An 11170-nucleotide genomic window follows, 5' to 3' on the forward strand; every position below is an offset into this window, starting at 1 on the left:
TCATGGTTTGCCACTGTGCAATATTTTTTGTCTATTTTCTTTATATGATTTTTTTGTTTATTTTTTATTTATACAACACCAGTCAAAACAGTTCTCAGCTAAGCATGTCAGTCACTGTGTTGGTCCTCTCCTAGCCTGGATGACTGCACTGTATTGTCAAATTTACATGACATTTTCTTAATATGATGTAAATGAGCTGCCTTTCACACCTTTTTCAAAGTTGCTCTCTCACTTCAGGGCAAATGTGTGATGGCTTAGGCTTGCAGTTCACACCACGCTGGCCAGAGGTCCATAAACTTGGTAAAGGCTATCTATACTTGTTAGCAACATTAGCCTTGTAGTGAATGTGGCTCCAGTGTAAAACTAAAGAAGCAATAAAACAACTGGATTGTTGTTGTTGGAACACAAATTTGTACCTCACTTTTTTGGATTCCAGTTTTAAACATAATTAAAAAGCTAACTTCCACCCTAGTCAATCAGCATTATGACTGGCTCTTTTAACCAGAGCAACTTGCATTCAGTCAAGTTACCTGAATATAGCTTTATGGGTTTTGCCCAAGGGCTTTTTATTAGTGTAGCATGATGTATTTGCCTAGCTGGGGAAGTGAATCCCAGTCTACTATGGGAAAAGTAGTGTTATAGTGTTACCCACATTGTGTAGCAGGGTGTTACCTACTATGCTACACCCACTGCATTGTCTGAGTGCTTCACATTGTAGGGATCACTATACATAGTTCAAAATGACTTCTGATCTTCTGTCTTTACCCTAAAAGTTAGAAATGTGCATGTGTATGCTTTTTTAAAATACCAATTTAGAGAATCTACAAAGCTTTTGGGCAGACACTGGTCATGTTTTAGCTGTCTGACTAGTTGACTAGTTTTTAGTCAAAATGATTCTTTTGTTAATTCCTTACAATTCCTCACAATACAAAGTGAAAGTAGCATCTTGGAATTTATTTATTAAACTGCTATAATATTTGGTATTGTTTCCCCCTGTTGCTTTAATGAAGGCTTCCACTGAAACTCACCTAAGAGACATGTAAACAATGAGTTTCAGTGGAGGAGAGGTGACTCAAAACTTCAATACAGATTAATTAAATTCAGATGGTTTTCTATAGAACTTTTCACAACAAATGTTGTCACAAAGCTGCTTTACAGAGATCCAGGCCCAAGCTTCCTTTTGAGCTAGCCAGTGACGACAGTGGCATAGAAAAACTCCCGCAAATCAAGACCTCCCTCTACCAAGACTTAAAAGGGGAGCCCATCCTCCTGATCTACAGCAGATAGCACCATAAAAAGCAAAACAGGAAAAGGTAACAAAAAAAAAACAAAACTGAATCAAGAGAAAATGGCACATGTGTCATTAAGCCGTAATAGACGAAAACATAAGGGAAAGGTGAAGGTTCATACTAGCAAACAGTCACAAGTACAGGCATGCAGTGAGGTGAGGATGAATCTGTGTGAGGACCCAGAGCAGGACAGCAGTTTTGCAGCAGTCTACTATTGATTGTTTACTTAGAGATAGGAAAGAGTCTTACATATACTTCTTATGCTTATGCTAACAGACTAGACTGAACTGAAGGCCTAGCTCTAACAGGCATGGCTTGGCTATAAAAAAAAAATATATATATATATATATATATATATATATATATATATATATGGGAATGTTGTATAAGAAATGTTCTAATAACGTTGTGATGAAAACCATTAATATGGTCATGTTTTCAGAACATTCCTGGAACCTTATTTCTGTTATGTTACAGACTAACCTTCCTAAAACCTGCTTCAGCTTGCTAAATGTAATTATAACATTTTCTGTTTGCTGACTTGGAGCAAGGAACTACAGTATGTGAGGAATGGGAAACACTGGAATATAGACCATCCACCATCAGCTATCATCCTTCCCTTATTCCCATGTGACTGCACCAACAAATACATATCGAAGAGGGTGAATCACCACTTGTGTGCAACCACAGTGGAAAATGCCTCTCTGTCAGTTCTTTTGGAAGAGACGTTGCATTTAAATAGAACACAGGATACCCTGCAGTCCCAGATCTGTTGTGATGCACATTTGCGATGTGTATGCATGCATGTGGTTCTGTATGCTGTTCCTAGCCCTGATGGCTCTGCTTTAACACACATTTCCTGGGTTGTCCCCATAGGGAACCATTCACACACACTCAAATACAATTAGCGCATTTCCATGTGTGAAGTGGCATGAATAGTTGTGAATGCTGGAGTGTTTGCATTGATACAGGCTGCTGTTGTCATGCTGCAGCAGGACAGTAGCCTAGAGGAGGGTACCTCTGTGCCTCTTCACATCCTTTGCAACTCTGCTAAAGTGTGTGTTTTAGCAGCCCTGGCAAAGGCCTTAGACTAATGTTGTGATAGGCAAAGTGTGGCAGGTCAGAACAGTGACTGGGGGGAAATGAGGTGGCAACCGGGGAGTCGAAGGTTGGCCTGCTGGCAGGAATGTAGTGATGTTTCGAGGTTTCATTTTATGGCTATTAAGGTTGGGTTTGCTAAATTTAATGCATTTGGCTTCATTTTAACTGTTCAATTGACAATTTTTTTTTTTTATTATTATTTAGACAATTTAAACAATATTGCCAATTATATCTCTTACTTCATGATTGTAAGTAGGTGATCAAACACATATCTGTAATTATCGTCTCCTTGCATCTTTATTATCACAAGCATTTGTGTGAAGCAAAAAATCTCAGAAATGTCAACTTTACAGGAAAGGGGGGGGGGGGCACTGTCCTAAGTTTCAGTGGACGTCAATGTATGTTGTATTCCATGTAACTTTGGAGCATTTATCATGAAATTTAGACACACTATGAAGAATAACAGCCAGATTTAAATAGTCAAAGTCGAAGGTCGGCCTGCTGGCAGGAATGCAGTGATGTTTCAAGGTTTCATTTTATGGCTATTAAAGTTGGATTTGGAGCTCCTGATGCTCAATTTGATGCATTTGGCTTTGTTTTAAGTGCTCAGTTGACAGTTAAAGATTGACAATATTGCCAATTAAACTCACATCATAGTTTTAAGTAGGTGATCAAACACAAATCTTTCATTATTGCCTTCTTGCGACTTTATTATCACAAGCATTTGTGTGAAGCAAAAGCCTAGTATCTCAAAAATGTCAAGAAAAAAAACCCTTCAACTTTCATTTGAAATCAATGTAAGTAATTTGGAGCATGACATTTAGACACTCTGTAAAAAAAAAAAACTGCCAGATTTAAATATTAATTTAAAAACTGAAACAGAAAAATGCAAAAATGGACTTACAAGTTTTTGGCTTGGTAGATAACAATACATTAAAAATTATGGGTCTAACATTACAACATATGTTTATATTATTCTATTGTAATAAGCATGTTAGCTTGTGGCCAAAGTCAACAGTTTTGTTTAAAGTATTGTATATTTTTTAAGTTAAATGCTGTAATAAATTGAAAGAACTAATATAATTAAGATTGAGATAAGGCACAATATCCGTTTATTGATCATAAACAAACCATTGTGTATTAAACTAATTTTGATGTAGTATATTGTCACTTTAAAAAGTATCATCAAAATGGTTACTTTACAGTCAAGCGCCAAAATGTTAACTGTTAAAATCAGCTTATCAGCTCCTATCCTAATCCATCCATCATGGAAAGGGACCCCCATAGGGGCGGTGGACCATTCACAGCAGTATGATAGTATGATAGTGTGTGTGCTGTGCTGGTACGACTAAACCATACTTCTTATGTTATTGAAGAAAAAAACAGAAGACAGAACTTTCATGAATGTTTTACTTTTTACTTTACATTATCACAAATAAAGGTTGTATACTTATGATATCTTGAATGCTGTAATAAACTGAAAGTCCTAGTATAATACTCAGTAAAAGGCCAAAATGTTCATCTTTAATAATGTAAAGAGATTAAATTCCAAATAATTGTAGTGCATTTCCATTGGTCCATTTGTTATTCAATATTTATATAAATGTATGTGACATAAAAATCGGGGGAGGTGGGGGGTTGAGATGCATGTATTTGATGATATGTTTTACAATGATATGTAAATGAAGTTAACCAATTAAAATAATGATAAAAATAATAATAATCAAATAATCAAAACAAGTAAGTTTTACTTTTACTTTCATTGTCTGGCCATCACAACATATACTACAAAAATAAACACACAAACAACAGTTTGAAAATGTGTCCTGTTCCCTAAAATATTTGATTTGATGCTAATATCAGCATAATTAGGGACTGTAGAATTTTATGAAACGCATACAATAGCCTGTAAAAGTTTGAGACCCCAGTTCAGATGACACATTCTGTTGGTTTTCTTAATGAAAATAAGCAAACAGATTTTCTACAGGAAACTTTTTCTGCACATTTTAAAGCACCATTCTTACTTTTTCCTGAATTTACCACACTGGAAAAAAAAACATCTGTAACCCCTTAACACTCCAAGGCTTATTGCACACTAAGGCGTATTACTTACAGTGAATTTAACAACAAGGACTTCTGTACAAACTTTTGGACTATTCTTTTTGTAATATAAGTGTGTGATATTTAATGAAGCATATAAACAGTAATTACGCAATAAATTGTGCAGATGTTGAAACTACATTACATCAAATACTTCACCTTCAACAGTTGGACAGTTATTGACAGTTATTGTCTTAGTGTTATTTAGTAGTGCAATTCATCCAGAATGCAGCAGCACCAGCTTCACTGGCTTCCTGTAGCTGCTGCCCGCATCAGATTCAAAATCCTGATGCTGGCCTATAAACATAATGGAAATGGTAAAAAGACGATCTGTACCAAGAGCCCTTCGAGCTTCAAGTACAGCTCAGCTTGACCAGCCACCCAGATCCATGGAGCACAAGCGCCCAGGCTTTTTTCTGTCATGGCACCAAAGTGGTGGAACGAACTTCCCCCGGGTGTCCGAACAGCAGAGTCGCTCGCTGTCTTCCAAAACCGACTGAAGACCCAGGAGTACTTGGGCGAAGTGCAGTGTTGAGTATTATGGTCTACATACTGACTTTTGTATTTAGTAATGTCTAAGCATAAATGTATCTTTTGGATAGCCTATGCAAACAAGCTAAGGGTATTTTCTGAGTGAACAGTGAAGCACTTTTGTAAGTCGCTCTGGATAAAAGGCTCTCCTAAATGCCTTAAATGTTACTGCACAGCTTATCAGCTCCCATTCTAACCCATCCATCATGGAACGGGACCCCCATAGGGGCGGTGGACCATTCACAGCAGTATGATAGCATGATAGTGTGTGTGCTGTGCTGGTACAGCTGAACCATGCTTCTTGTGTTATAGTAGGAAAAACAGAAGACAACTTTAACGAATGTTTTACTTTTTAGTTCTTTGAGTGATGCCATAGAAGAACCATGTATAGGTCTGTAAAGAACCATGTTTGTGAAAGAGATGTTTGAGTGTGAGGAACCTTTTGGTTTAAAGAATCTTCATGTGTTGTTCAGCTCTCTATTTGTAGCACCTTTATTTTTCGAGTGTATATTAAAGCAAAAGTTTAGACCTAAAGCCTGAAAATGAGGCATAAAGACATAAATAAAAGATTTTAATAAGGAACAATTAGTAAAGTTCAGAGTTACTCTGAACATAACTTTACAAAACAATACAGAGATCGACTTAAGGCACCAAACAAACTTCCCATAACTGAAGAACTATCCTTCTACACGTTTCATTTAAAGGCCACGAGAAGATCAGAACATTCATGCATAAAGGCAATCACACTAACGAACAGGTGTCCAGCTAGTGTGATCTCAGCTTAAGAAGTTTGGACACGGTAACATGTGTTGCAGTGGTTGCTATGGGAGTGAACTCTGGCCGGTGAAGGATGGCCACACTGACCACTGAGACGTGGATTTAGTAAAGCTGTGCAGGTTCCACACAATAACGGCCCCCCTGCCCCTCCCTTCTCTCAGCACATTATCATCTCTTTCTCTTATTCTCCTCTCCAGGCCTTAGCCCACTGATCCACAAAATCCTGAAATGAACACTGGCGAGAGGGGGAGGGGTGTTTAGCCTTACTAAAAATTCCTGGAAACCCCCTCCATCTAATTCTCTCCCACACACAAACACAGAATGTGTGAGTGAATTCCATTAAAACTGGGTTGTCAAAGTCATGAAGATAGGACAATAGTGTGTTGCATAGTTAAGCACAATAGTGGCATCCATCATGAAGCAGGGAATGTTCTAGTACTGCTGTCCGTGTTTATGTACTCTTAGCGAAAAGGGTTCTCTTTTAATAAGGGTAAATAGGGTTCTTTACATTTATACTATTTGGCTGGTGTTCTTATTTAGGTAGGATAATGTATTGTTAAGAGTCTCGCCCTTGGTGTGGTATGGTGTGCTTGCCAGGGACTCAAACCATGAGCAAGGTGGTGTTGTTGCTCACATGGAGTGTTTTTGTTGCGTGTTAGGACACCATTTCAACATTCAGATGGTTCTTTGGATTGCCAAGGTTCTGTACAGAACCCCTGCCCTTAGTAAATAACCTTGAATAACCTATTTTAAGGATATGGATAAGTGTTGGAAACCACACAAATTAGTTTTTGGGGTTATTTACTTGATGTGTAATAACACATCATACAATTACCTACAAGCCTCATTGCCCAATTCCGATTCTTTGCTCCCGACAGTAGATGGCAGGGTTGTGAGTTCGATACCCCAGCTCGGCAAGCTGTCCGGGCATGTGTGCTCACAATCACTGTGTGGATTTCACTGCATGGACGGGTTAGAGGCAGAAGTCTGACACAAATGGTGAATATGGTTGTCTGGTCTTGTCTTGTCCTCAGTTCCAACATTTCAAGTAGGCTTCCATATCCCCATTTGGTGTAAACGAACATGTGTCCTGGAATGACCCTTATGTGCAAATTCGAGCGTCGTCAGGAATGACAGCATCTACAAATCAAGAACAATCAAGAAGCTCAGGTCTGATCAACTCTTAGAGGAGAAAGTGAACAAGGCCAGATGTATTAATGAGGCCCTACTTTATTTGGAAAGATTTGAACAGATTAGCAGATTCTCACCAGGGTTGGGGTTGGAATTAGGACTAAAATTAAGTTTAGGAACAGTTTTTTTTTTATATGACCCATATCTGATATTGGTCTGAACAGTTCATGCTTCTAAACTTACGTGCATGAGCAAAAGTGCGATGCTTCATGTGAGGTTTTGGGTTAATCTTTGCCAGCTTCACAGGAGCTATCAAGGTCTTCCAGTAGCTGGGCTTGTCACCAAATGAGTTCAGACATCCTCCTGTGTCCGCATTCGGCCATTTATTTAGTTAATTCATTTTGTTGCAATAAGTGCATTGTAATTTAGTTTGATCTATGGCCTGTTATCTTACTACCCCATCACTGAAAACCTCCCTCACTACTGTCATCTGTTTTGTTGAGTTGAATTGATGTAAAGGTTGCATGAACTCCGATCTAGCTGTTCAGATTGAGCATTGTTGGGTATCACATATTGGATTTTATTATTATTATTTTATTATTGAGCCCGAAGTTGTATTGAAATGATCAGATTCAGTGTTTTTTTTGCCGTTCACATTGCCACACATCTGTAAACTATATAAATGATAAAATATATCATTTCATATGATGAAGAAGATCGAATTTGGACCTGCTGTGTGAACATAACCAAGATGTATGTATTAACTAATGTAACACTTTTGGAAGTTCAGTGATTCTGATCTTTTGAATGATAGTAAATGGACATTAAATACAAGGCTAACATCTGCAAAGCATTTTTAATGGGCTATCCTAATGAAGTGTTTCCATTATATGGACAGTTACCCAGTTAAGGGCAGTGGCTTAGTGATTTAGAACACTGGGTTATTGATTACAGGGTCCTGGGTTCCTGGGTTCTGTGGCTGACCCTACTCTCTGACCCTAGCTTTCTAAGCTGGGATATGTGAAGGGAAGGATTTGTCTGTACTGTGCAAGTAAGTACAAATGACAGAAAAGGCATGCAGCTCCAGCAATAAACTAAAGAAGCCAACGTCAGACATCCAACATGTCTGTGCTGATCAACCACATCAGGGTTACGAAGAGGAGAAGTGAGGGTGTAGGCCTTTCTGTAAGTAGTTGGACACAGTTAAAGAGCTGGAATGCTCGCAGGCCATAATGATGACAGCATTCAACCCATTTCCAGGAAATCCAAGTTCATCTAAACACAAAGAGACAGTGTTGTGCTCTGAAGTGCAGAGCACGCTCAAGTTACTTCTCCAAGAAGTGTTTTTTCTGCATATTTTTTATTATCTTTCTTTGTTTTTACTTCTCTGGGTTTTTGTGAAGAGGGTGCTCATGGCACTGAGTCGTGGAGGCCGTGGTTCTGAGTGTCACGCCGAGGAGTATCATTAAGCAAAGAGGTATCATTAAGCAAAGAAGTATCATTAAGCAAAAGTCCCTGAAGCTAAGAGTGAACAAAACTAACAACCATTAAATGAAGAAATGCAGTTTGGAGATACAAAAGCTTCAGCTGCAGTCTGGAAGTGCCTGGAATTCCTGTTTATGGTTTCCACCAAATGCTCCGCAACTGGTGTAGTGTTGGAGTGTTGGGGGTCGACGTGTCATGTGAATTACTGCAGTTAAATACTGCTGCAGGACTACCTCTAACTTAACACGAAGGACCCTTTTGGCCCATTTTAGCAATTTAATTAAAGAAAACAAAGAAATTTCTTTAATGAAGTCCAATTTAATGTCCCATGCACTTAATAGTATATTGTACTTCACTGCCAAGTTTTTTTGTTGCCATTGCCACTGCTCTATGTATATAGTACTACTGTATAGTCTTTATTTCTTCATAAACTACATTCCCACAGTCACATTTGCTTTACATAATGTGAATCTCTCAGTTGTTCTTCACATTGTGTCAAAATTGTATGATCAGCTGACCAATCAAAATGCCCCCGAAATGACTTGTACATTGACATCCATTAAAAGTTAGATAGCTTTCCTCCTTCCCCTGTAAGGTTGCCGTTTTGAAGATCAGTACAAATATTTATTTTGTCATTGTGGAACATTTCCAAAAAAAAAAAAAAAAGGGGTCACTTTTTAAAGGTTACCAGTATAAAACAGTACCTATGAACAGGTTATGTCAGTCCTTAAACACAAGATAACAAGATATTTAATGAGGTAAACAATTGTATTGACCTAATAAAGTGCCAGATATGTGATCCATTTAGAACACTGTTTTAGGTGTCATTCTCAGGAAATGGAGCTCATAAAGCAGAGGTCTAGTTAAGAGCACCACATATCAGCCCTGTGGAAAAGAATACATACTGAGAAAAACTGTGACATTAGAAGTAGATAAAGTGTTACTTGAGTAAGTGTCTATATTTGTTTTTAAGACTGGTTTAATGATCCTCGGTATCAGTGTTTGGGTTGCAGCAGGATAGCGTTGTTTGATATACCATGAAAAGTAATCACACTGTGTATGTTTGCTTAACTGGTATTGGACAAAAATCCCACCAATTTCTTAATATTTTAAGAGTTTAAAAACTAAACAATAAATCAACAATCACTTCATGGGGAAAAAAACAGCAGATTATAATGAAATAGTTCACATGCTTTTATTTATTTACAGGAAGACTTTACATATATTTTCAGTAATAAATAGTTTTTAGCTTATCCATAGCAAATATTTTATTTAACCAAAAAACCCTATTTACAACCCTGTAATGTCAATGTATAGTAATAATAATAATAATAATAATAATTATAATAATAAGTAGAAGAAGAAAAACAAGAGGAACATTTGTGAAATACTGTATACTGTGACTCCATAAAACATATTTTCGGCAAAAATTTCTGTGAAAATCTTTATACAAATGTATTTCCATTTCATGTAAAGGCTTCCTACAGTCCATATTTAATGAATAAACACTAAATTGAGATAAGAGGCCATAAACCAAGGAACTGGGCATTTGATTTATTAATAACAGTGTCACTAGTTAATTCCCAGGACATTATTATGATGAACAGGGGTCTGTAGCCGAAAAACAAGATAATCTTCCATATCTGTTGACAAACAGCTCTTTTTAACAGAAACTATGCTATTATACCTAGAGTCTGGTATAAGTACACTGAGCTGACATACAGTGTTCATAACAAGCCATCTACCTAAGCAGTATATGTATATATATATATATATATATATATATTTATTTATTTTTATTTCTTTATTTTTTTTAAGAAAAATGTGGTCTCCCTATTATTTGGAAATCGTTTAACAGGTACTGTATATATAGTAATGTAATGATCAGCGTCCAAAGGAGGTACAAGCTGCTACCATAAAGGCCTAAACTGCAGCCATATTAAAGCTGCTCTTTATATTATGTTATATGGACATTTCAGTATAAATGGACCCATAGGCCCTGTATTATCTGTAAATACTTGTATTTGTAAGCTTCACTGGAGTACGTATTGCTTTGGTTTCCTCAGGGAGAGCAGAATGAAGTTCACACAACTCAGAAAGACCCTTCACAAGAAGCACAATGTTCCCTCCAGCACACTAAATCCTTCAACAGCCTGGTTTGTTTTTTCAAAGTGTTATCTTAAGAAAGAAGGTGTGTGTTTGTCACTATCTGTGTGTATGTGTGTGTGTGTTCTTACACATTGATCATCTGCTGTTGGCACATTCACTTCCTGTTGTCCAGACAGTACAGGATGGAGCTTATGGTCAAATGGTCACATCCTGTTTCCTAAAAGTAGCCCCAACAACAAACTGGGCAAGACACCAAATTCTGCTGGAGTTCTTGGGGTGGGGGGTGGGGGGCAGGCAGACTGGGCAATCTGTTTGTTTACCAGTAAACAAGCTGTCTGGGAAGGGAACAAAAGGGAAAACAAATGTGAGGAAAATGATTGTGTCATATGATTATGACTAATGAGTCACAGGCACTGTAGACAAGTAAGGAAATAATAGGGAAATAATGAGGTTCCTATAAACACATACTGAGTATTGTACTGATGGGCTTACCGTCAGGGTTGTTTGTTGAGAAGTGGTGTATGCAGTTGCTTATAGCTAACTAACTAAAACACTAAATTCTGCTTCAGTTCGGTGGAGTGACCAGCCTGTTTGTTTGTCAGTAATCAAGTAAACCAGTTGCTAAAAACACTCAAAACACGCGAGAA

Source organism: Salminus brasiliensis, chromosome 13 (genome assembly GCF_030463535.1).
Source record: "Salminus brasiliensis chromosome 13, fSalBra1.hap2, whole genome shotgun sequence".
NCBI classification, from domain to species: domain Eukaryota; kingdom Metazoa; phylum Chordata; class Actinopteri; order Characiformes; family Bryconidae; genus Salminus; species Salminus brasiliensis.